Source organism: Lepidochelys kempii, chromosome 1, assembly GCF_965140285.1.
Source record: "Lepidochelys kempii isolate rLepKem1 chromosome 1, rLepKem1.hap1, whole genome shotgun sequence".
Taxonomy (NCBI): domain Eukaryota; kingdom Metazoa; phylum Chordata; order Testudines; family Cheloniidae; genus Lepidochelys; species Lepidochelys kempii.
Genome location: NC_136380.1, coordinates 62,354,789 through 62,378,217, shown reverse-complemented (window position 1 = coordinate 62,378,217; position 23,429 = coordinate 62,354,789). Strand labels below are relative to the sequence as shown.

Genomic DNA, 23,429 nt, shown 5'->3' with positions numbered 1-23,429 from the left:
TAGTTGGGGCTCAAGGTGACGGCTAGTGGCATTCTGTTATTTTCTTTGTTAGGCCTGTCCTGTAGTAGGTGACTTCTGGGTACTCTTCTGGCTCTGTCAATCTGTTTCTTCACTTCAGCAGGCGGGTACTGTAGTTGTAAGAATGCTTGATAGAGATCTTGTAGCTGTTTGTCTCTGTCTGAGGGGTTGGAGCAAATGCGGTTGTATTGTAGAGCTTGGCTGTAGACAATGGACCGTGTGGTGTGGTCTGGGTGAAAGCTGGAGGCATGTAGGTAGGAATAGCAGTCAGTAGGTTTCCAGTATAGGGTGGTGTTTATGTGACCATCGCTTATTAGCACCGTAGTGTCCAGGAAGTGGATCTCTTGTGTGGACTGGTCCAGGCTGAGGTTGATGGTGGGATGGAAATTGTTGAAATCATGGTGGAATTCCTCAAGGGCTTCTTTTCCATGGGTCCAGATGATGAAGATGTCATCAATATAGCACAAGTAGAGTAGGGGCATTAGGGGACGAGAGCTGAGGAAGCGTTGTTCTAAGTCAGCCATAAAAATGTTGGCATACTGTGGGGCCATGCGGGTACCCATAGCAGTTCCGCTGATTTGAAGGTATACATTGTCCCCAAATGTGAAATAGTTATGTATTGTTTTTCATCACAATTCCTCTGCACAGGAAGAGTAAATATGAACCAAGTTCTATCTACCTGGCATGAAATGTGCTTCACTAGCACATATAGGTAGGTCTTCCTGCAACAGGAGTGGTATATAAATTATACCATAATCTGCCTATTAGTTCACCACAGATGTGTATATATAAGATTAGAGGTAGAGTTTCAAAAATCCACATCTCGACAAAAATGGTCATTATTATACCAGAAGGAAGTGAATGCCCACTATATTCTAGGTGCTTTCTAAATATTTATTTCTCTATCGTATGGGTACCTTCACCAATTCAAAACAGAGCATAATAACAGAGATAAATTTGACCCATTTTGTCTTCTACATACAGGCCCATCATCACATTTCACCACATTTAAAATGTGCTTAAAAAAGGCACCATCTTATTCAATGGACCCGCTCCCTGTACATGTTCAGTCACGTTTCCTGACTTTAGTGTCAAAAGTTTTGCCGGGGGGGGTCCCTGTTTTGTTTTGTTTTTTTAAACTTAATATTTGTGTTGTGTTTCCCCTATTCCCGCTCCCATCCCCACACAAAACCCTCCCACTGGAGTTAAATGATGCCTTCTATCTGAGCTAGCTGCTGGCTAGCTAGCATACTAAAAGCCCAGGTGCTGCTTTCATTTGGACTGGCAACCCCCACGTTGCAATGTGAACACAGGCCAAATCACTCAAGTGCTGACAGCCTTCCAATGATTTCTCACAATTTCACAGTGCCCCCAGGACAGACAAGTTCCCCCACAATTCACTAGGAAAGAATCAGAGCGGCTCAGCTTACTGCAGCATAAAGAAACACAGGATACGCCTCCAGAAGTCCCACAGTGGCTGCTCACACCTGTGTTAGGCTAAGCCAGGTGCTCAGACATCCCTGAGTGAACACTGAAGTGAAGGTATACCTTAATGCTGTGTCTACCTTATGAACTTGGGACCTGATTCCCCTGCTTGCTTACACATACTCGGAGCAGCTTGATGAGATCTACAGCCAGTATAAATAGCACTGTAGCAACAGTTGCACGGGCAGTGGAGGGATGGCTGAGCCATGTCCAGTACATACATATAGGTTTCAGGCGGGTTTGTACGCGGCATGCCTTACCCGTACCTCTGCTGCTGCTGCCCGTGCTACCATGGCTAGACTGCTATTTATACTCATGCTAGCTCATCAAGCTACCAGGAGTATGTAGGAATCACACCTCTAGCTCATAGTATAGTCATAGCCTAAGGGAGTAAGAGTTGCCAATTCTATTCCTTCATGCACAGCAACAAAAAAATATTTAACTAAATTCCAAACAGTTACCTCTTTTCAAATCCATTGAAAGCAATGGAGATTCACAGGTTTCATTGAGGTCATAACTGTAAGACAATGAGGTTGCACAGGTGTAAAGAAGATCTAATTTAGCCTGCACTATCTTTATGACAGGTTTCAGAGTAGCAGCCGTGTTAGTCTGTATTCGCAAAAAGAAAAAAAGAGGGCTTGTGGCACCTTAGAGACTAACAAATATATTTGACCATAAGCTTTTCTGATGAAGTGAGCTTATGCTCGAAAGCTTATGCTCAAATAAATTTGTTAGTCTCTAAGGTGCCACAAGTCCTCCTTTTCTTTTCACTATCTTTATGTTCGTGATAATGGACAAGATGGGAAAAAAAGAGTGTTATCTCTCAGATCCCAAACTGAGTTTGCAGGGCTGGTAGTTAGTATAGAGTGTAACATCTTTTCATTTCTAAACGAAGCATTTGATATGAAAATAATTGAGACATTAAACAGGAAGCTCACAGTGCCATTTTTACAAAGTCACCTTTCAGAACACAACTATGCTTAAAAGAAAGCCCTCCACAACTGGTCATTTATCTTCATTTTAAATAAACTCCTGCTCAAATACAGGAAGAGGAATATTCTCCTCATATTTAGGTAAAAGCCTGAGAAAACAAATGCTCTTTCCACTTGGGTCAACAATCTTGGTCTCTGGCAAGCCAGTGAAACGATGCAATTCTGATACCAAAGGCCCTTCCCACAATAGTATCCTGTCTCCAGCTGCTAGATGTTCAAATCTTAGATCTGCTAGCACCTCCAGCTGATTCAACAGTTGTGACTGTGCATAGGGAAATAAAGGCCATATCTAAAGTAGCCAGGGCACAAACCATTTAGGCCTTTACAAATCAAACCCCACACTTTGCACTTGAAAACAAAACAAAAGCCAGTATACAGTCTGGAGAACAGATCTAATATGTTCTCTGTGACTGACACTACCTGAAACAACATTCAGCCTAGTCAATGTTAAGAAGATTATCAGTCACATCCATGACTGATGTGAAGAGCAGGCTCCCACTAACTATTCCCTTCAAAAATGTGTTGATTGTTTATTCTGGACAAATACAAGGTATTTCAGGTATCACAAATACTATAGAACAAATATCCTGAACTCTTGGTACAGGATCCTATATAAAATACCATTATAGTTTTTAACACTAGGAACTTGGTCTCTGTATCACACATTCATTTATGTCTCTGATCATGTAAAAGATACATATTCAGACATCCATCGCTATAAAAGCCAAACGTTTGTCCTGACAACTAGCATTTGATGGACCTCACATAAGGTGAGCCAGAAGAGATAGATACCACTGAGGGAAGAGAAGTCTTGAACTCAGAACCACAGTCCCATTTGGCTCACTCACAAACCACTGACCTATAAATAAATGAGATACTGTGTACAAAATGTGAACAATTGGGTTTGACATACTGTATGTTACCACATGCCAGAGGTGTCTGCATGGTGGAGAAAGAATGACATGAAAAGGAAATTGTGTGTGACATAATTTTCCCTTCATGCCAGGCAAGTGACAGGATGCTATCAGTCTTTTTGCACTGTATCTGAACTATTGGCATTACATCTTGCACTGGATGCTTTGAAACAGCTGTGACTGGCGCCAACTCTGCAAGCACTTGAGTACATGCAAAACTTGACCCATGCAAGCAGTCCAAAGTCATTGGAACTACAGTATATATATATATATGAGTACAGTTACACACAAGCTTATGAGTTTGCAGGATTCTGCAGTCTGTTGTGATGTTTTGTAACGCTGTGTTCAGTTATTCATTCACAAGGGATGTCATAAGGCTTGGATGAACTACTAGAGTTTCAGTGTGTGTTGCTGTATAGTCACAGACATGCATGTACATTTACAGTACCAGTTATTTTCCATTTCACTCCATATCTATGCAGAGTCATGGACATAGATTCTTCCAGGAAATGACTTAGGAGACAGTTGTGGTATAAAATCACTACGGCACGAGCAATGTTCATGTTTGGTCATAAAATGCACACTTCTAAATTAAACCATGCCTTTCTTTTTGCAGAACAAGCACTCTCCACCTGTAGACCATGGTAACCACAATGCACACAGAAGAATAAAAGCAAATACCGTTTTTAGCATATTTTATTTTCCTTCCTCCCCCAACCTCAGAGGAAGGAGATGCAGTCCTCTTCCTTTCCTGAGAAAGAGCAGTTTTCTTGATGAGAGATGTGTTCCCTTTATCCTAAATTCCTGTAGTTTTCTTTCACTCCTCCTCTTGCCACTCTGAGAGGTCTGCTCTATACTCAGCTTGAGACAATTCCAGGATCCCACAAAAATGCAGCCTTCCAGATACAAATTACCCATCATTTAGTTTTTGCTTTTTAACCAACTCAGTGACTGCTTTTTCCCCTGAGATCCTTTTATTTAGTTCATTTCTTTTGACATTGTTCTGGGTCTTGCTGATTGCACTTTGTGCTTACTACAGTTTTCTTTCATTAAGCACATGTTTAATGAACATTTTAAAATTAACAGAATAAATGTAGTGACATAGCTGAACTACTTGCAACCATTTGCCCTCAATTTACACGGTCACCAAATAGACACTGTGTCACCATTAGCAATACAATGATTGTTGTTCTTTGCTCTTCATCAGCAAAAAATATCATTCACCTGACCCCCTGCCTTATTAAATACGCTGTCTTCTTGTCCAACCATACTAACTACATTGCAAAGGATGAGCTGTCTATGTACTAACTCAAGAAGTCATTTGGTAAAATTAACATTTAGAAGCAGGAACCACTGGTTATTTCACACATTATTAACTTATATTACAATTCAAATAGGCTTACAGCTGGCAAAAAGAAGTCTCTTCTGTAAAGTGATCTCAAACATAATAGGCTTAATCAGAGATAAATTAATTTAGGCAGTCATGCATACTACAGCATATTAGCACTGAGTAGTTATTAAATACGTTTTCTGTTATCAGTTATGTAAGCAATACCCGTAGGCAAACAAACTACACCAGAGACCAGTAAATAAAGTTTATGTTTGGGAGGCTACATGCTTCACATTTCCCATTCTTTTTTCAAAACGTTACAGCATCTTTACTACTAATACTGGCACTAAGTTAAGTCCCAGTAAATGCTTCAACTTCACTCCCAGGCAATTAGCCAAAAGCAAAGCAAAAAGATCTAATGACTACCTACACAGCAGATGTTCAGTGTTGTTGTGTGTTTCTGAAGGGAACTTTTTTAATGGCAATTTTCAAAATAATGAATGAATGAGTCATTACTGGTATACAATTGACAAAGTGTAGGCAAGCAACATTTTTATTTTTTATAAAATTAAGCTATATATTTAGGGCTTTTCAAAGTGTGTATTTTCTCCTAGATGTCTCAGTACAACAGTTTGTAAAATGTCTTTTAGTTATGTGTAAATACAGGGGGGAAAAAATCACAGTTTTCTTTGATTTTTTAAGTCTTACTGCTCATGCTGTGATATGACCCAAGCAGTATCATCTTCATGCTCACCTAAGAACTCTTATGTGAAATAGAATGAGACATGAAATCACTCACACCCGTTTTACAAGAATCGTTTCCTTTGCGATAGGATTCTAGCTCCATACCTTGTTCTTTCATCATTATTTCAAAAAGCTATCAGTACTGTATTCAGTAACTTACTGAGCATGACCCAAAAGTCTTTGGAACACATCTGACATTCTCTTACACTCTAAACATTTAAAATTCAATATAAGGTGACAAGAACATTAAGCTGCCCACAGAGCAAAATGAGTAATCAGTATCTGTTCTGAGCCACAGGTACAATAATTGGAAAATTAAAGTGCCTGTGAACTGATAGACTAGCTGCATCAAAGTGCAACACCTTGAAATGATTAATGAAGACAAATGTATGCAACTATTTCTATTGACAAGTATTTCAGACAATTTCAGACTAAAAGACTAACATTATAATTCCCATTTATTTTCCTGTAAAGCTCACACTTTCCAAGATTGCCTATTAGGAAATTTATAATACACACCAGTTAAAAACAATTTAATTGTGGGCTTGTCTTGCTTGATGAAATATAAAAAATTGGTGCCTTTCTACATCAGTTGGTAAACACAGGCTGTACCAAATATAGGGTGTGATAGTTAGGATCAACATCAGGCCCCTCTCTGAAAATGTGAAGGTGACCTGTGAAAGTAAAGTAACCTTACTAATGTGTGGGGAAGGTCCTCAGCAGACTATTGAAGAAATCCATTCAATGCAATATTACTTCAAAGTGTATTTTTCTTCTTTAGTTGTCATATTATGTCCATCACTGAGGTGACCAATTCACTCTCGCTCTGATGTAATATCCTCATAGGACCTGATGCCAGGTCTACACTACAGACCTATATCGATATAACTATGGGCTTGTCTCCACTGGGGGACGATTTAGCGAGGCTAGTGAAGACCCGCTAAATTGGCCATTGATCAGTTGCCCGTCGACTCTAGTACTCCACCAGAACGAGAAACGTAAAGTAAGTCGATGGGAGAGTTTCTCTCATCAACCCAGCGCAGTGTAGACACCACAATAAGTCGACCTAAGGTATGTCAACTCCAACTATGTTATTCACGTAGCAGGAGTTGCATTACATAGGGTGACTTAGCCCCATAGCATAGACCTGACCTATGTCACTCACGGGTGTGAAACATCCCTGAGCAACGTAGTTATACTGACCTAACCCCCCTGTGTAGACAGTGCTATGTCGATGGGAGAGCGTCTCCTGTCGATGTAACTATCACCTCTCGGGGAGGTGGATTAACAACGCCAATGGTGAGCAACCGGCAGTTCCCATTGGATGGGAATGGCGAACTGCGGCCACTGGTAGCTGTGGGGGGCCGTGCCTGCGGATGGTCAATGTTGGCAAAATGTCTTGCGGCCCGCAATCAGATTACCCTGATGGGCTGCATGCAGTCCGTGGGCCACAGGTTGCCCACCACTGAACTATGCTGATAGGAGAAGCTCTCCCATCCGCATAGTAGTTTTCACTAAAGCACTCCTGTAGCACTGTATGTGAAGACAAATCCTGAGATATTGCAGCTACCATAAACCTTGCTAGAGCAAGAAGTCAGCCTCTTATATGGCTTGTCAGTGCTTTTACAAATTATTTCATATCCTTTAGGACACACAAATAATTTGTAAAGTACTAGAAAAGCACCAAACTACATATATTTTTAAAAACAGAACATGCTGTACCTGACTAAATAGCGCTCTGGCTCCCTGTTCCAGTAGGGTTTTCATGATATCTTTTATGTCAAAGCATAGCACATTCTGTAGGTCACACTGGCATGGAAGTTAGGCATATGGGGAATGGTTATCAGTGGGGCTTGAAAAAACTAAAATTTAATTCCACCAGAAAAGCACTATATTAAAGAGAATGTAAAGGCTGCAAGGTAAGTGCTCATGAGCCAGGAAATGTGACTAACCATTGGATTGTCTGTCCAACGCTGTATTGCTCTCCCAGCAGATGGAATTCAAAGCGCTTGACAGCCCTGTTGACAGACTTCCCTTTGTATCCCTTTGTATCTTCCCTTTCCCTATCCCCTTGGATACTCTCCCCACCCTTATTTTTAAGACCAGAGCGTCATATCCCTGCCATTCTAGAGCAGACTCCTCTCCCTTATTGATACTGTAATCCAAACAACCAGATTTCGATTATCCAATTGACTCATCTCCTCTCCCTTCATCCATCCTCACTCAAACATGCTTTTCTCCAGGTCTGTTCTCTGAATGTAACTCTCCCATTATCCACAAGTGTATAATTGATTTCACCTTGCATATCTTCTGTTTCTGTTCTTAGCAAAATCGTAGGGGAAAAAATCTTTACTTCTCTTTCCTCATTTTTTTTCTTTACTCTAGGGTGGCATTTGTTATAATTAACCATGATTTTTTTCCCCTCAATCACCTGAAGTAGTCTTCAGAACCTTGTACTCCTTTCCTTTCCACAGATCTAGCCATTCCTGTTTTATGACTGACACTTGTCAGTTCTAGACCTAGGCATTATAGTATACCCTTGGGTAGAGGTGTGAAGCATTCTGCGAATTTTTCTGTGAACACTGCAGGAAAAAAAAATACTTCACAGACAACAGGCATTGACAGTTTATCAGAACTACAACATTAGTTTTCTGTAACCATAGATAAAAAGGAAAGCAGTTCGACACACATTGGCTATAATGTACATTCAGAATGTTTGTATCACATTTTCACTACCAAAAAAAAAAACACCCCAACCAAAACCCAACAACCACCAATACGGTTTTAGTGGGGTTTGAAAGAGCAAGAATGTAGAATTAAAAAACTTGTTATAAAAATGAGTAAGCTAGTAAATGAATGCACTGATTATGGATACACTGGAAAGGCTAAGGGTTTATTTACATGAGGAAGATAGTGCACACTAAGCTAGGGTGTGAATTTAAAGTGCACTAGCTACTCCACTTTAACTCTTACTGTGCACTAAAAGTGCCTTCAGGTGGTTTAGCATAGTACTCTTCCAAAGTGTATTAAGCTAATGCGCACAAAGGCACTCTTTAGTCAGCAATAAGGGTATGTCTACACAGCAAAGAAATACCAGCGGCTGGCCCATGCCAGCCAACTCAGGCTTGTGGGGCTGAGGCTGCAGTGTTGTTTAATTGCGGTGTAGGCTTCTGGGCTCAAGCTCTGTGACCCTCCTACCTGAGGGTCCTAGAGTAGAGTTGCCAGTTTTGGTTGGACATATTCCCGGAGGTTTCATCACATGACATAATCTTTAATTAAAGATTAATCTTTAATTCCTGGAGCGTTGGCAACCCTATGCTAGAGCCTGGGCTCCTGCCTGAGCCCAGAAATCTATACAGCAATGAAATAGCCCCCAGTGAGGCCCCTGAGCCCAAGTCGGCTAGCAGAGGCCAGCTGTGAGTTTTTCTTTGCTGTGTACACATACCCAAAGAGTGTTCGCACGGGGAGCTAGTGCAGAGTAGCTAGTGCACACCAGCTATTGCAGGCTTTTTTCCTGTGTGGACAACCCCTAAATAGTATGATAGTGCTCAACAACACTGATGTAATCAAGGCTGGATTTTAATCATAAACCTTGTTATTTAGTGGTTTAGAATTTGGCCTTAAACATTCACTACAAACTAACACTTGGCACAGAAGACTTCAGCCTGGGAATACTTTCTTGTCACAGACCAATTAAATCTGGGCCATTTGTATGTGGCTAGGAGTGCAAAAGACATTTTTAATGCTTCTTAGTCGTCTTATAATAGAAAATGGCTTTGATTTAAAAAAATATGAAACTTGGCAAGTGATAAGTCCACAGAACTGCATACTCCAATCACTTCTGGAATTCTGAAGGGGAAAAACAAACATGAATTTGACTTAGCAACTTTATCCCTTTTAAAATACACTTTAATTTCACAACAGTAAATGCAGTCCTTCCTATCCATGAGACTTTCAAAGTTATCAAATTCTCCAATGGAGGTTTAGGACAGAATTTTACACATGGTTTAGCATACTGCATTGATGTGTTCCTGACACACACAGATGAATGGAAGCCATGGTGCCTAAGACTGGTGATCCTGAAAACCTTATACCGCGGTTTCTGCACTCCTAACAGTCAAATCAAGTTGCAACCCATATATAATGGGTTTAAAGAAAAGTTATACTGTGGAATGTCTTTATGTGGTTTCATATTTATTGTCTTTCAATGACTTCATATACAATGTGCTCAGTTTACAAATAAAAAGTTTTTTTTTCTCCTAACTTCCAGCTCTGCAAACTCAAACGTAGATCTGAAAATGAGATGGATTTTTTTCCTCCTTGAGCATTATCATCAGCTACAAGTGTTTTGCAAATCACATCAGGCCATCATTTATACATCTACTATCCCGCTGTCTTCAAGTATACCCTCAGTGACATCTGTGCAGTCCCATTGCCTTCAGTGCGTTTGCCCAGATGTAACTGATTGAAATATAGTAAACTGCTGCTGGTGCATAAGAAGAACATAAGAACATAAAAATATAAGAATGGGTGAGACCAAAGGTCCATATAGCCTAGTATCCTGTCTTCTGGCAGTTGCCAATGCCAGGTGCCCCAGAGGGAATGAACAGAACAGGTAATCATCAAATGATCCATCCCATCGCTCATTTCCAGCTTCTGGCAAACAGGCAACCAGAAACAGAGGTTGTGGTCATTTGGCTTTAAATCACAAGCTAATATGAAGATAAATGGAAACCTTTAAGTTTAAATTATGTTTCTCTTCTCCAGTAACACATTTCTGTCACATATGGGACATGCATTGCTTTATTCTTGGTTATTTTATTTTTTAAAAATAAAGAAACAGATCCTAGCTTTTGTGATTTGTTAAAGAGAGATGGAGCACACACAAGGGAATCAAACTGCAGAACATTCCCTTTCTTCGTAATGAATTTCCAAGTCCTGGCCCATTAAAATTATAGTACCTTCCATAGCAGGAATTCTTGTTATTATTTATTCATTTTATTGTGCACTCTACTTAGCATGACTCCTAAAAGGCTTGATAGCACCAGGGCAAAGTAGGCTGGATAGAACGGGTTGGTGAAAAGTCAGCAACTTCTGCTTGGACCAGTATGGTAACTATCTTCACTGCTTCAAGGAGATAAGGGACCTCAAAAATATAAGTTATGAATCATGGTTGATTAAGATGATGAACAGCCCTTGCTTGGATTCTGGGTCCTATTTTCACATCTCTAACTGCAGCGAAAAGAAATTGTATGTGGTATGATAATGGCCTGAACCAGTGGAGCACCTTGCAAAACAAACTCCCTTTAATTTTAAAGCTGTCAATCAATATCCAAACTCAGCATGGCCACCTTAGGTATGTCTATACTGCAATTAGACACCTGCAGCTGGCCCGTGCCAGGTGACTCAGGCTCACAAGGCTCAGGCTAAGGAGCTGTTTAATTGCAGTGTAGACATTCAGACTAGGGCTGCAGCCTGAGCTCTGGAAACCCCCCACCTCACAGGGTCCTAGAGGCCGGGTTCCAGCTTAAGCCCAAATATCTACACTGTAATTAAACAGCCCCTTAGCCAAGCCCCACGAGCCTGAGTCAGCTGGCACGGGTCAGCTGCGGGTTTTTAATTGCAGCGTAGACATCACCCTGGACTTTAAATTCCACAATGTAAAACAAAACTATCTTTTGCGGGCTCAACCAAAAAGTACAGCCAGAGTTAAGCTCCTAACGCAGCAGGCTTTTGGGTTAAAACAGGGGAGATCCTTCCTTCCCTGTTCCAGATTCATCAAGAACCATCTCCTAGAGGAGGCAATCAGCTCTTTTTATGTTGCATGCTGGTCCCTTATTGGCTTCTGTCTGCTCATGGGCTTTCCAGCTGCTAGTGGACCAAATCTTGTTGATTTCACCAACAGCTGGTCCTTAGTGGCCTATCTAGGCAGCTCCTGGAGGACTTGACTCACTGCTCTTTCCCTCCCAAAGGACACTCCCTTCAAATGTGGTGCACCAAAGCACTGGGGCCTCGGGGGAGAGGGGAATCAAACACCTGGTACACCCCATCATAGCTATAAGTAGAGCCGGTAGCGACATTTGTAGTTAAAGGTAAATAACACTTCCCATAATAGTATTCTCTCCCATTGCATTTCCCGTGGGGTCAGAGAAAGGCTATTTTCTGTCCATATGGAAGTCCACCCAATTTTGGCTGCATCATACTCCTCTGAAAATTACTGTTTGCACATGCTCAGCATAGGCTTGTTAGAGTCAAGCAGCAAATATTTCATACGTTACACCTGCTGCAAACATGAGCTATACAGCTCCATCCCAACCACACCAAGCATGCTCCATCTCCACATCATCCAGCCCAGAGCTGAGCAGGACTTCTGCTACAATTGCTCCTTCTAGCTGCTGTGGTGCTGGGCACCTGATCTAAGAGCATGGAGACTATCTATTCTGTGCTTTCAATGACCCCACTGCGGGTGCCCATGCAGCATGCAGGGAAAAAGGAGGAAGCATCCTGACTTGAGAGCCGGGCGGAGGAGCAGGGGAGAAGAGAAGGGAAAATGAGACAGGAGCAGGGTGAATAGGGGATCAAGGAGACAGGCTGGAGAGGGACATGCTAGGGGACAGGGGAAGAAGGCAGTTAGTTGCAGGAGAGAGAGGCAGAAGGGTCTATAACTACTCGAGAACACTCTCCTCCAGAATCTGGAACTGAACCCAGGATTCCTGAATCCTAACGTTCCTCTGTTGCTAGTAAACATCTGTGATACTCTCTGGCAAAATGTGTGTCTTGTCTAGTGCCTGGCCAACAAAGAGGACCAACCACCTACTACTATCGCCAGTTATTCCATTAATTCAAATGGTAGAGGTCTGTGCTCTGGATGTGTGTGTCAGAGCTACTATTAACCTGTGTGTGGGTCCAATATGATTCTACATGGCAGAAACTTTTTTCTTTCCATTAGTTTTTTAAACATAGCAAATTACATCTTAAAAAACTATATTAAAAGAACATGAAGGTTGCAAAGTCAAGTTCTCAATATTTACGAAATGACAGAATTAAGGTAACCTTAATTAGACCCTCTTGTGCATATGTATTATGATACAATCTTTAATTACATAATCCCAAGATATTTCCCCATCCCCCACAGGACAACTGGTTCATTCAGTGCACAGGATGGATTGTGCTTACTGAATGGATCTGAGTTACACTGTGAAAGAGGCTGTTATCTGTATCAATGAGGCAAGGGATTGCAGGAAGAGAAGGTATGGGCTCGTGGTTAAGGTTGTTGAATTCCACCCTGGAGAACTGGATTCTGTCGCTGCCTCTAACACAGAGTTTCTTTGAGATTCTATGTAAAAAACATAAAACAAATTTTGTACAGGTGGCCACTGCATGTTCCTCCTTTTCTGGGTGTCCAACTGAACAATCACAGCTGCAATTGAAGTCAACGGGAGCTGTGCTTTAATCATACAAAGTGACACAAAAATACTAAGTACTCTGAAAAATTAGACCCTAGAAGTCTCAAGTTGGACATCCAAAATTAGTAGATACTTCTGACAATTTTGGCCTTAAGCTCTTTGTATCTCAATTCCCATTCTGCAAAGTGGGAATAATATTTCCTTTGTTCCAACCTTTGTCTGCCTTGTCTGTTTATATGGTTAGTGCTTTAGGGCAGGGACTGTCTATTACTATGTGTTTATATGGTGCCTAGCATCATATGTTATGATCTCAGTTGGGGCTTCTAGGCATGACTGTAATAAACAACAACAAGACACTAGGTTTTTCATGTTCTCTATGTATTTAAATCTCCCCACTGTATTTTCCACTGAATTTATCCGATGAAGTGAGCTGTAGCTCACGAAAGCTTATGCTCAAATAAATTTGTTCGTCTCTAAGGTGCCACAAGTACTCCTTTTCTTTTTGCGAATACAGACTAACACGACTGCTACTCTGAAACCTGACACTAGGCTTTAGTATTTCTAAAGTAAAGAGTCCAAATAATTCAAATAATTAAATGGGATTACACTGGGGTACATATGTCACAGTATATTTAGCATTTTCACACTATTTAAAATTTCCTGTTCCTTTTTTTTCCTGTTACACTTATCTTAGACAGATCTAGAACATTGGACATGCACAGATAAGGCCTCCAAGACTACATATTTAGACAGATATACAGATAAGAATGCATTGTTACAGTGATTTAGCAGTGGTGAGGTGTTTAGTTATACTGAGGTGCTCCTAAAGTGCTTTAGCACCACTGAGGCATCTTTAAAGCATTTATAGTTATTTTAAAAAAAGCTAAAAGAAGAAACCCAATATTAATTCAATGTTAAGGACAAAAAAATCAAACACAGAATACCCCAAAAATTCCAAAGTAATAGTTCTTAATACTCAGCTGCATTAAACACACGTACTATTTGCCACTGAATGCACCCAATGAAGAGAGCTGTAGCTCACGAAAGCTTATGCTCAAATAAATTGGTTAGTCTCTAAGGTGCCACAAGTCCTCCTTTTCTTTTTGCGGATTCAGACTAACATGGCTGCTACCCTGAAACCTGTACTATTTTCTCTTTTTTTCTTAATAAATATAAACTTTAATGTTTTACTGTTTATTTTATCTATACCATAAAATATACAGGATATGCAAACTAAGCAAATTAATGTGGTGAAGCCCTTGACTTTTACAATTTCCTGAGTCCTGAGGGCTTGATTCTCACCCAAAACACACTTTCATATGTAAGAACACTCATGTAATCATTTCAACTGTAAAAAAAACAAAAACAAAACAGGACACTGTATTTTGACTCTTAAATGGCAATTAAGTTATCCAGAAAAACATCTGAGTTGGATATTTTAATGTCCTGAAGTAAAATGAAAAAAAAAATCATCTTTCCTTCTTTTTTTCAGATCCAACTATTGTAATGCAGAATACCATTCTACTGAGGTCTTGGGGACACAAACTTTCATAAAATCCAGAGAATGCCAATTTATCCTCTCGGAAAGGAAGCGATCTCTCTTCTTTATTCAGTTGTTGGCCTCTCTGCTAGCAGACGGGTCACTTTGCGCCAAACGTATAAAACAGTTTTTCTTGGAAGCACTAATGCATTCTTTTACTTTTTACTGAGCTTTAAAATTTGACGTATAAAGTACTGAACAATGCAAACATGAAAAGAAACTTTACTTTGATTTCTACATAACCATACCTGCTGGATTTCCTGCCTCTCACACTGCACGAACCCTGCAAATAACTATCACAGAGGATAGTTAGAAAAATGTGTCTGACTCACCCACAGAATGGGTACATTTAATGGGTACCTGGGCAACTGATGGGGATTTTATTTTGGTATCATTTTCTAGTTCCCCTTGCGGTGAAAGCCATTGCCCAGACTAGGAATTAAAGATGTCTAATGAATTGGAGCTAGTCTACAAGTTTTTGTAAAATATGTTGCATTCAGTGACACCAGACAATCACTATGCTCTCGACTGAACCCACACAAGAAAATAATAAAAGACAAGAATACCCAATCACCTGTGGGTGAATACTTTTCACATAGCGATCACTGTATAGCTGACCTATCAGTGCTCATCCTCAAAGAAAATCCTACACAACACTTTCAAAAGATGAGCCTGGGAGCTTAAATTCATAACTCGGCTAGACACTAAGGGTCTGTCTACATAGCAAAGAAAAATCCGCAGCTGGCTTGTGCCAGCCAACTCAGGCTCGTAGGGCTCGAGCTACAGAGCTGTTTCATTGCTGTGTAAACTTCCGAGCTCAGGCTGGAGACTGAGCTCTGGGACCCCCATGGTTCCTGGAAGTGGCAAGCATGTCCAGCTCCTAGGTGCAGGGGCAGCCAGGGGGCTCTACATGATGATCCCTGCCCTGAATACGAACTCTGCAGCTCCCATTGGCCATGGTTCCTGACCAATGGGAGCTGCAGGGGTGGCGCCTGCAGGTGGGGGCAGTGCACAGAGCCACCTGGCCATGCTTCTGCCTAGGAGCTGGAGCAATCTGCCGCCACTTCTGGAGCTGCCTGAGGTAAGCGCAGCCCAGACCCTGCACTCCTCACCCCTCCTGCACCTCAACCCCCCTGCTGCAGCCTGGAGCCCCCTCCCATGCTCTGAACCCCTCATTTCTGGCCCCACCTCAGAGCCTACACTACCAGCCGGAGCCCTCACCCGCTCCCTCACCTCAGCTCCCTGCCCCAGTCCGGTGAAAATGAACAAGTGAGCTAGGGTAGGGGAGAGCGAGTGATGGAGGGAGGGGGATGGAGTGAGTGGGGGACGGGACCTTGGAGATGGGGTAGCGGGGCAAGGGTGTTTGGTTTTCTGCAATGACAAAGTTGGCAACCTTACTTTGGGTCCTTCCCACCCCACAGGAGCTTAGAGCCAGGGCTTCATCCCAAGCCAAGAAGTCTACACAGGAATGAAACAGCCCCGCAGCTCAGGTTGGTTGGCAGAGGCCAGCCATAGGTTTTTCTTTGCTGTGTGGACACACCCTATTCATGGATTGAAGAGAGACACTAGATTTATGGCTTATTACAATAATCTGTAACCCACTAACTTCCTCATTTTGTCCTGCGCCTGCAGAAGTTTTAACAGAACACTCTACCTTGCATGGTTCCTTACAATACATGCTAACTACTTATGCTAAACAATGCGTTCCACCTTGCATTTTGCTGTAATGCTGGGAGTATGTTTCCCAGAGGAGCTCTGTGTGGCTCAAAAGCATGTCCCTCTCACCAAAAGACGGTGGTCCAATGAAAGATATTACCTCACCCACCTTGTCTGTGAAATATCTTGTATTTTACGAGTGACTTTCAATGCCTCACTCCCTGTTCAGCAGAGCAAAATGAATTGGATGCTGTGCAGCACCAATGCTCCACCACCATAACAAGATCATGAACCTTCCTTCTCCAAAAGAATCAGGCCCAGATTTTTAAAGTTATTAAGGCATTGCTGTAATCAGTGTCGTAACATCTAACTGATTTAGGAACCCAAATTTCATTTTCAATTGGGATTTAGACACTTAGGTACTAAAATCCCATTGACAGTTGATAGGGTTTAGGCCCTACATCCCCAATCCCCTTTGAAAATGATATCTAGGCTCCTAAATCAGTTAGGCATCCCAATGATAAGCATAGCAATGCCTAAATACCTTTAAAAAACTGGGCCTTGGAGTCCAGTGGTCATTTTATAACAAAGCTTTCTTCAGTTTGTTATAATTTCTTTTGGTATAAATTTTTGATCTTTTATTGATGTTGAAGCTGCTATTACTTCTCCATGACACATGGATGCATCTGAAATAGTAATTTATAAAATAATTGTGTGCTATATTGGCATATTTATTTTAAAATGTTGTTACAACTTGTGGGTGTAGAAGTTCTAGTCCAACCACAGTCAACGTCTTATCTAGAAATGAGTCAACAAGACTATGTAAGAACTTTAGTAATAAAAGATTAAATGCTTCATAAATCCTAAAAGTGCTCCTCCTATGACAGCAAAATAAATTGTACTGAGTATCATAAGGCCTTGTTGTGCTAATTTATGACTATGAAACACATTTTCATCTACATAAAAGACATCCACAAGAGGAAAGGGTGGATCTTCCATCATCCTTGGACACTGCTACAAATGGAGGAAGTGGATATTGCATGTGTCGTAACTATAAGAGTAGCCTAAAATTCCTCCTTACCTGTAAGGGGTTAAGAAGCTCAAATAACCTGGTTGGCACCTGACCAAAGGAACCAATGGGGACAAAAGATACTTTCAAATTGGGAGGGAGGGGGGAAAGGCTTTGTTCTGGGTTCTTTGTTTCTGTGTTCGTTTGCTCTTGGGACTAAGAGAGACCGGACATCAATCCACGTCCTCCAAACCATTCTGAACCAGTCTCTCATATTACAGAAATTGTAAGTACAGCAAGGCAAGGCGTATTAGTTTATCTTTTGTTTTCTCAACTTGTGAATTTTCCCTTTGCTGGAGGGAGGTTTATCCCTGTTTTGTTTGTAACTTTGAAACTAAGGCTAGAGGGGATTCCTCTGTGTTTTGTGCATCTTTTGTTACCCGGTAAAGTTATCTTCGAACCTGATTTTACAGAAGCGATTTTTACCTTTTCTTTTTTTTTTTTTTTTTAAATAAAATTATTCTTTTAAGAACTGATTGATTTTTTTTCAGTGTCCAAAGATCCAGGGATTTGGGTCTGTGTTCACTTTGTAACCAGTTGGTTAGGATATTATTTTCAAGCCTCCCCAGCAAAGGGAGTGTAACGGTTTGGGGGGATATTTTGGGAGAACAGGAACTTCAAGTGGTCCTTTCCCTGATTCTTTGTCTAAATCAATTGGTGATGGCAGCATACTGTTCAAGGACAAGGTGAAATTTGTGCCTTGGGAAAGTTTTTAACCTAAGCTGGTAAAAGTAAGATTAGGGGGTTTTGCATGCGGGTCCCCAAATCTGTACCCCAGAGTTCAAAGGGGAAAGGAACCCTGACAGCATGTATGATCTGTTTATATGGTCTAGATTTCTGTATTTCACTGGGTGAAAATAGTCAAATGAAATAAAATGTGAAAGCAGATAAGTTTATATATTTTTTCCCAGTTCTAATAGTATGCCTATCAGTATACCAGTAGGCATATGAACAATGACATTGCTACACACACATAGAAATGAAATATTTCTCTGACCTTTGAAGGTGGAGTAGTGTTGTTTTTTATTTATCTGGGGAAAGGACCCACGTACACTTAGCTACACTAATGCTCCATTTATGTGCTCTACCACTGCTTCACTGCTGCTCTGCTTTTGAGCTAAAATTTTTTGGGCTAAAGGTTGTTTCCGAAAACACATGGAAATGACGATTACTAGAAACCACCACACTTTTCATGAGATTTGCTAATGAATCTCTAATCAATGAACTGCAATAGTGAAGGAAATAAAAAGCTGCTAAAGTAGCAACTGAAAAAAGGTGAAGACAGGATTTTAAAAGTCAGAAATTCCGGTTCCCCAGCAGAACTAACAGCAAGCAACATGAGTGTTGTGCTATTGTTTGATGAGTTTATTCATAGCAACAATAAAAGAAATAATAAATTATATTAAATACCTCCTTCAGTTTGTGTGACTCTTCCAGATTATTTTCTTGTAACAGAGATGGGGAAACACCAAAAGCATTTTTCTCACTTTTCCATCTAATGAAGATGAAGCCACACAGCTCACACTACATTACTTGCCTGAGATGTCAAGTTCCATCCCCCTTTCCTTTGTCTCCTGCTGTCCTCTCAACTAGTCAATGACTTTCATAGATAGTGCTTGACTTTACGATTACTTCCAACGCATTGTTCACCCAGGTTTTCAAATGTATTCATTGTATGAGTGCCATGTCCTCTAGTAACGTTATTGACTTCTGTCACACACTGCACACGTACACATATTGAAGAGTCGTTTTATATGGAAAAAAGGCTCTGAAAATGCAGCTCCACATTATTATTCTTCATATTACAGTGGTGCCTAGAGGCCTGAGCTGAGATCAGGATACCATTGTGCTTGATTCATTCCTTGCACCAAATAGCATTCAGTTTAGATAAAGTAAAAATATAGGAGAAAGGAAGTAGTAATCCACTTTTTAGAGATGGGAAACCGAGGCACAGAAAGTTTAAGTGACTTTCTGGTCACACAGAAACTCTATAGCAAAGTTGGGAACTGAACCCAAAGCTAGAATCCCAGTCCAGTGCCTTACCCACTAGGTCATCCTTCCTCCCTTAGAGCAGAGTTATTGGGACTTCAGCTTTCAGGATCAATCTGCACAAGTTTGCAAGTCAAAATATGGCCTAATTACCAGCTGTGAAAACTCAACCTGCACTCTGCAATTCAACCTGTGTTCTTTCCTCTCATACAGCACCACCAGTAACAAAGATGTTACAGGCTAAATTAGGTCCTGGGTTCTAGCTGTGTGATTCTGTTGTCTTCAGATTTTGCCCTCAGCTAACCCCGCACAATCTCATTGCCTTCTAGTCTCTCTTCTGCTACCTCTACAGTACAAGGTGAGTGTGAGATATCCCTGCTCATGTACACATACTCATGCTAGAGTTAGCATGAGCATAAATAGCAGTGTAGTCATGGCAGCATGGGTAGCCCCAACAGAGGCAGGGCTTAGTCACTGGTTCCAGGTGGATTTGTACTAAGCACAGGCTAAGCCATGGCTCTGGTGCTGCTCCCGTGCTACCATAGCTATACCACTGTTTATATTCACACTAGCTCTCATCAATCTAGTGCAAGTATGCACACACAAGCAGGGGAATCACATTCATAGCTCAAAATACAGACACAGCCGCTGTTACATCTGTGCAACTCAAATGCCGCAGTGCACACCACTGAAGTAGAATTTGGCTTTGTAAGTAGACCTTGGATAGCAATTTTATCGATACGTGAGAAGAAACAGAATTCACACCCTTAGCTGTGTTGGTTCTACAGCAATATCAGAAATAAAATGCAGAAAAAAAACCTTATTTTTCTCAGTAGCATTAGAAGATAGGCCTCTGAAAACACACAAGGATTAGATCCATTGAGTAAGATGGTGCCATATTAACAGCCACTTTTCAGAGCAGAACTGCACTTTAAGTGATGCTTAGCAACATGAATCCTACATTCTGCAGCTTTTATTAGTTTTGACACTTTGCACGTTTCCTTTCCTTTTTAAGTGTAAAACACATGAGAGTACAGCTTTATTCATACTCTGAACACCAATGTGTTCAGATGTGTGGCATCAGGCAAAAGACACTTTATCATGGTTGGGTCATTAAATTCAGAGAGAACCCAGGTCTCACCATTGCTATCTAAACACTATTTTCCCACCATACAGCTGATGTCAGTAATTTTGACTTCAATCTGCCTCTCAGTTCTATTGATTTTCTTGCAGGCTGTTCAGCAATGGGTGGCTATAAAAGACTACAGGACTGAGGATCAATCTACTGAGACCAGCAGTGATGACAACCTGAGAGGTGCTGAGCACCCACAACTACCACTGACGTCAAAAGAAGTTGTTTCAGAGTAGTAGCCGTGTTAGTCTGTATCCGCAAAAAGAAAAAGAGAACTTGTGGCATCTTAGAGACTAACAAATTTATTTGAGCATAAGCTTTCGTGAGCTACAGCTCACTTCATCGGATGCATGCCGTGGAAAATACAGTAGGGAGATTTATATACACAGAGAACATGAAACAATGGGTGTTACCACACACACTGTAATGAGAGTGATCAGGTAAGGTGAGCTATTACCAGCAGGAGAGTGGGGGGGGGATGACCTTTTGTAGTGATAATCAAGGTGGGCCATTTCCAGCAGTTGACAAGAACGTCTGAGGAACAGTGGGGGGTGGGGGAGGGGAGACAATAAACAAGGGGAAATATTTTACTTTGTGTAATGACTCATCCACTCCCAGTCTCTATTCAAGCCTAAGTTAATTGTATCCAGTTTGCAAATTAATTCCAATTCAGCAGTCTCGCCTTGGAATCTGTTTTTGAAGTTTTTTTTGTTGAAGAATTGCCACTTTTATGTCTGTAATCGAGTGACAAAAGAAGTTGTGGGTATTAAGAACCTTTCAGGATCAAACCCTCATGTTCTATTTCTTTGAACTCAGAAATTTTGGCCAGTAGAAAAGGCATAACTCTGCCAAGTACTGAACAACCTCAGTTACTGGTCCTGGTCCTAGAAATGTCCTCGAAGGGCATGCTCAGAAAAAAGTAGAATTGAGCCATTAATAAGTAATAAACCAAACACCGAGTAATTGGTCTTTATTTTTGAACTATGCAGAGGCTGAGTGAAGTATAAGACTAAATTCTCCTCTCACACTGGTTTTTACAGTAGTCTCAGTCCATTTACTCAATACTTACTCTGATATAGGAGACAGCAGAATTTACTCACCTTGTGCAGTAACATGGTTCTTCGAGATGTGGGTCCCTATGGGTGCTCCACTGTAGGTGTGTCTGTGTCCCTGAGCTGCTGATCAGAGAACTTCAGTGGCCGTGTCTGTTAGGCTCACACATGTGCGGTCTCTCCTGTCACAAGGCTAGTCAGCGCACACGGGCTAAACCTCCTCATTTCCTTCTCAAGCACAGAGTCATTGACAAGAACCCCAAAGTAGAGAGGAGGAGGGCGGATTGTGGACCACTGTGAGACCACCTCCTCTGGCTCACTGTCCAACCACACGCTAGACGGTGGAGGGGCATGGCATGATTGTGGGGATATCCCCTGTGGCTGGTAAAGGTTTGGTGCTGCAATGTCAGTGCTGAGAAGCAGCATGGGCAGTGCATGAACCGCCAGTGGAGGCAGGCTAGCCCACAGCCTCTCCCCTTCCAACCAAGGCCCTGCCCCTTCCGCTCTCACCCCCATGGAGCCCAGAGCCCCCCTACTGCAGCCGCTGGCCCCCACCCCAGGCTAGCGCCCCCAGCCCCAGAGTGCTGGGAAGGGTGGGTGGCGTGGCCTCAGCCTCCCAGCCCCGGAGAGCCAGGAGTGCAGGGCGGGGGGGTGGGGGGGAGGGCGTGGCCACAGCCTCCCCAGCCCCAGAGCACCGGGAGGGTAGGTGGTATGGACCCAGCCTGAATCCTAGCTGGGGCCACAGCACAGGGACAGGAGAATTGGCAGGAAGGGGTCTGGGGGCAGAGCATGAGCAGGGCCATGCCTGGCTGTTTGGGGAGGCACAGCCTCCCCCAGCCTATGATACCCACCGCCCATGAGAAGTGGGGTGAATCTGTCATGGTGCATCTGTCATGCAGAGGTCTCTGGTCTGGTGGAACTCTGCTGGTGGTGGCGGTCTGCCCTGGTCTCTCCGGTGCTGGGCAGGCTGCCACCCCTGGCAGTACCAAGGTCAACTTGTGTATCAAGAACATCTTCCTAGGGTGTTTGCCCTTGTCTCTTGGTACCAAAGATTCGGTGCCCATGCCCAAAGGGTCTGTGAGCCTGTCAGTGGTACCGGATATCGGTGGTCACCCTGAGGCACAGGTGCTGAACTGTAGTCTCGGTGCCGAGGATACCGAGTGAGATGGTGATCGCTTGCAGCTACCTCTAGGCTCACTGAAGGGACTTCCCACTCTCTTTTCAGACTTGTGAGAGTAGTCCCCAGCCAGCTTCATTGACCCGCTACCCTTAGAAGTTGAAGGTTGTAAGGAAGACTCACATCTGCCGGAAGGTTGAAGTCAGAGAGCTGCTTCCATGAAGATAATTTTTTGGCGGTGCTCTCTATCCTTGCAGGATCTCAGCGGGAGCTGCTGGCAGAGGGTACATTTTTGTTGGATGAGGCCCTCGCCAAAGCAGCGGATGCACTTGGGACTGGGACTGCCTTGTTGCAGGTGCGGTACTTCTTGAAACCTGGGGATCCGGGCACACCCTGCTGAGGGGAAGGGTACCCGGTGGGGAGAAGAGGCAGGAAGAAAATAAAGGTTTGTGGGGTTTAAAATTATTTTTAAAAGACAGGAAAAAAGAGTTAACTAGAACTATCTAAGTGTTAATGCAAAGAGGAGAACAATTAGTCTTAATGGACTGCTAATGGCTCCGTCTCTAGCCAGGGGCGGCTGAAAGGAACTGAGGAGGGTTAGCCTGTGCTAACTAGCCTTGTGACACACCATGAGGAGAGACAGCACATGTGTGGGCCTAACAAACCCTGTTACCAAAGTTCTCTGATCAGCAGCTCAGGGACGCAGACACATCTACAGTGGAGCTCCCATAGGGACACTACTTGAAGGAGAAACCATCCCTAGAAGCACAACAGAAAGGAAGCAGAGAGAAGATTCGCAAAAAGAAAAGGAGTACTTGTGGCACCTTAGACACTAACCAATTTATTTGAGCATGAGCTTTCGTGAGCTACAGTGGAAACAGTATGCATCCGATGAAGTGAGCTGTAGCGCACGAAAGCTTATGCTCAAATAAATTGGTTAGTCTCTAAGGTGCCACAAGTACTCCTTTTCTTTTTGTGGATACAG

General features: G+C 42.2%; 1 protein-coding gene across 17 annotated transcripts in view; it reads right to left on the bottom strand.

Moving 5' to 3' along the window:
• Positions 1–23,429, bottom strand: part of ENOX1 (ecto-NOX disulfide-thiol exchanger 1) — a 506,538-nt gene that overhangs the window by 247,300 nt on the left and 235,809 nt on the right. Inside the window, exon 1 of one of the 17 annotated variants that reach the window (XM_073345263.2) lies at positions 7,915–8,874. The exons of the other annotated variants lie outside the window; for them this stretch is intronic. The gene's annotated coding sequence lies outside the window, so the exon portion shown is untranslated. Of the gene's footprint in view, positions 1–7,914; positions 8,875–23,429 lie in introns of those variants that run through there. 17 annotated transcript variants of the gene reach the window in all.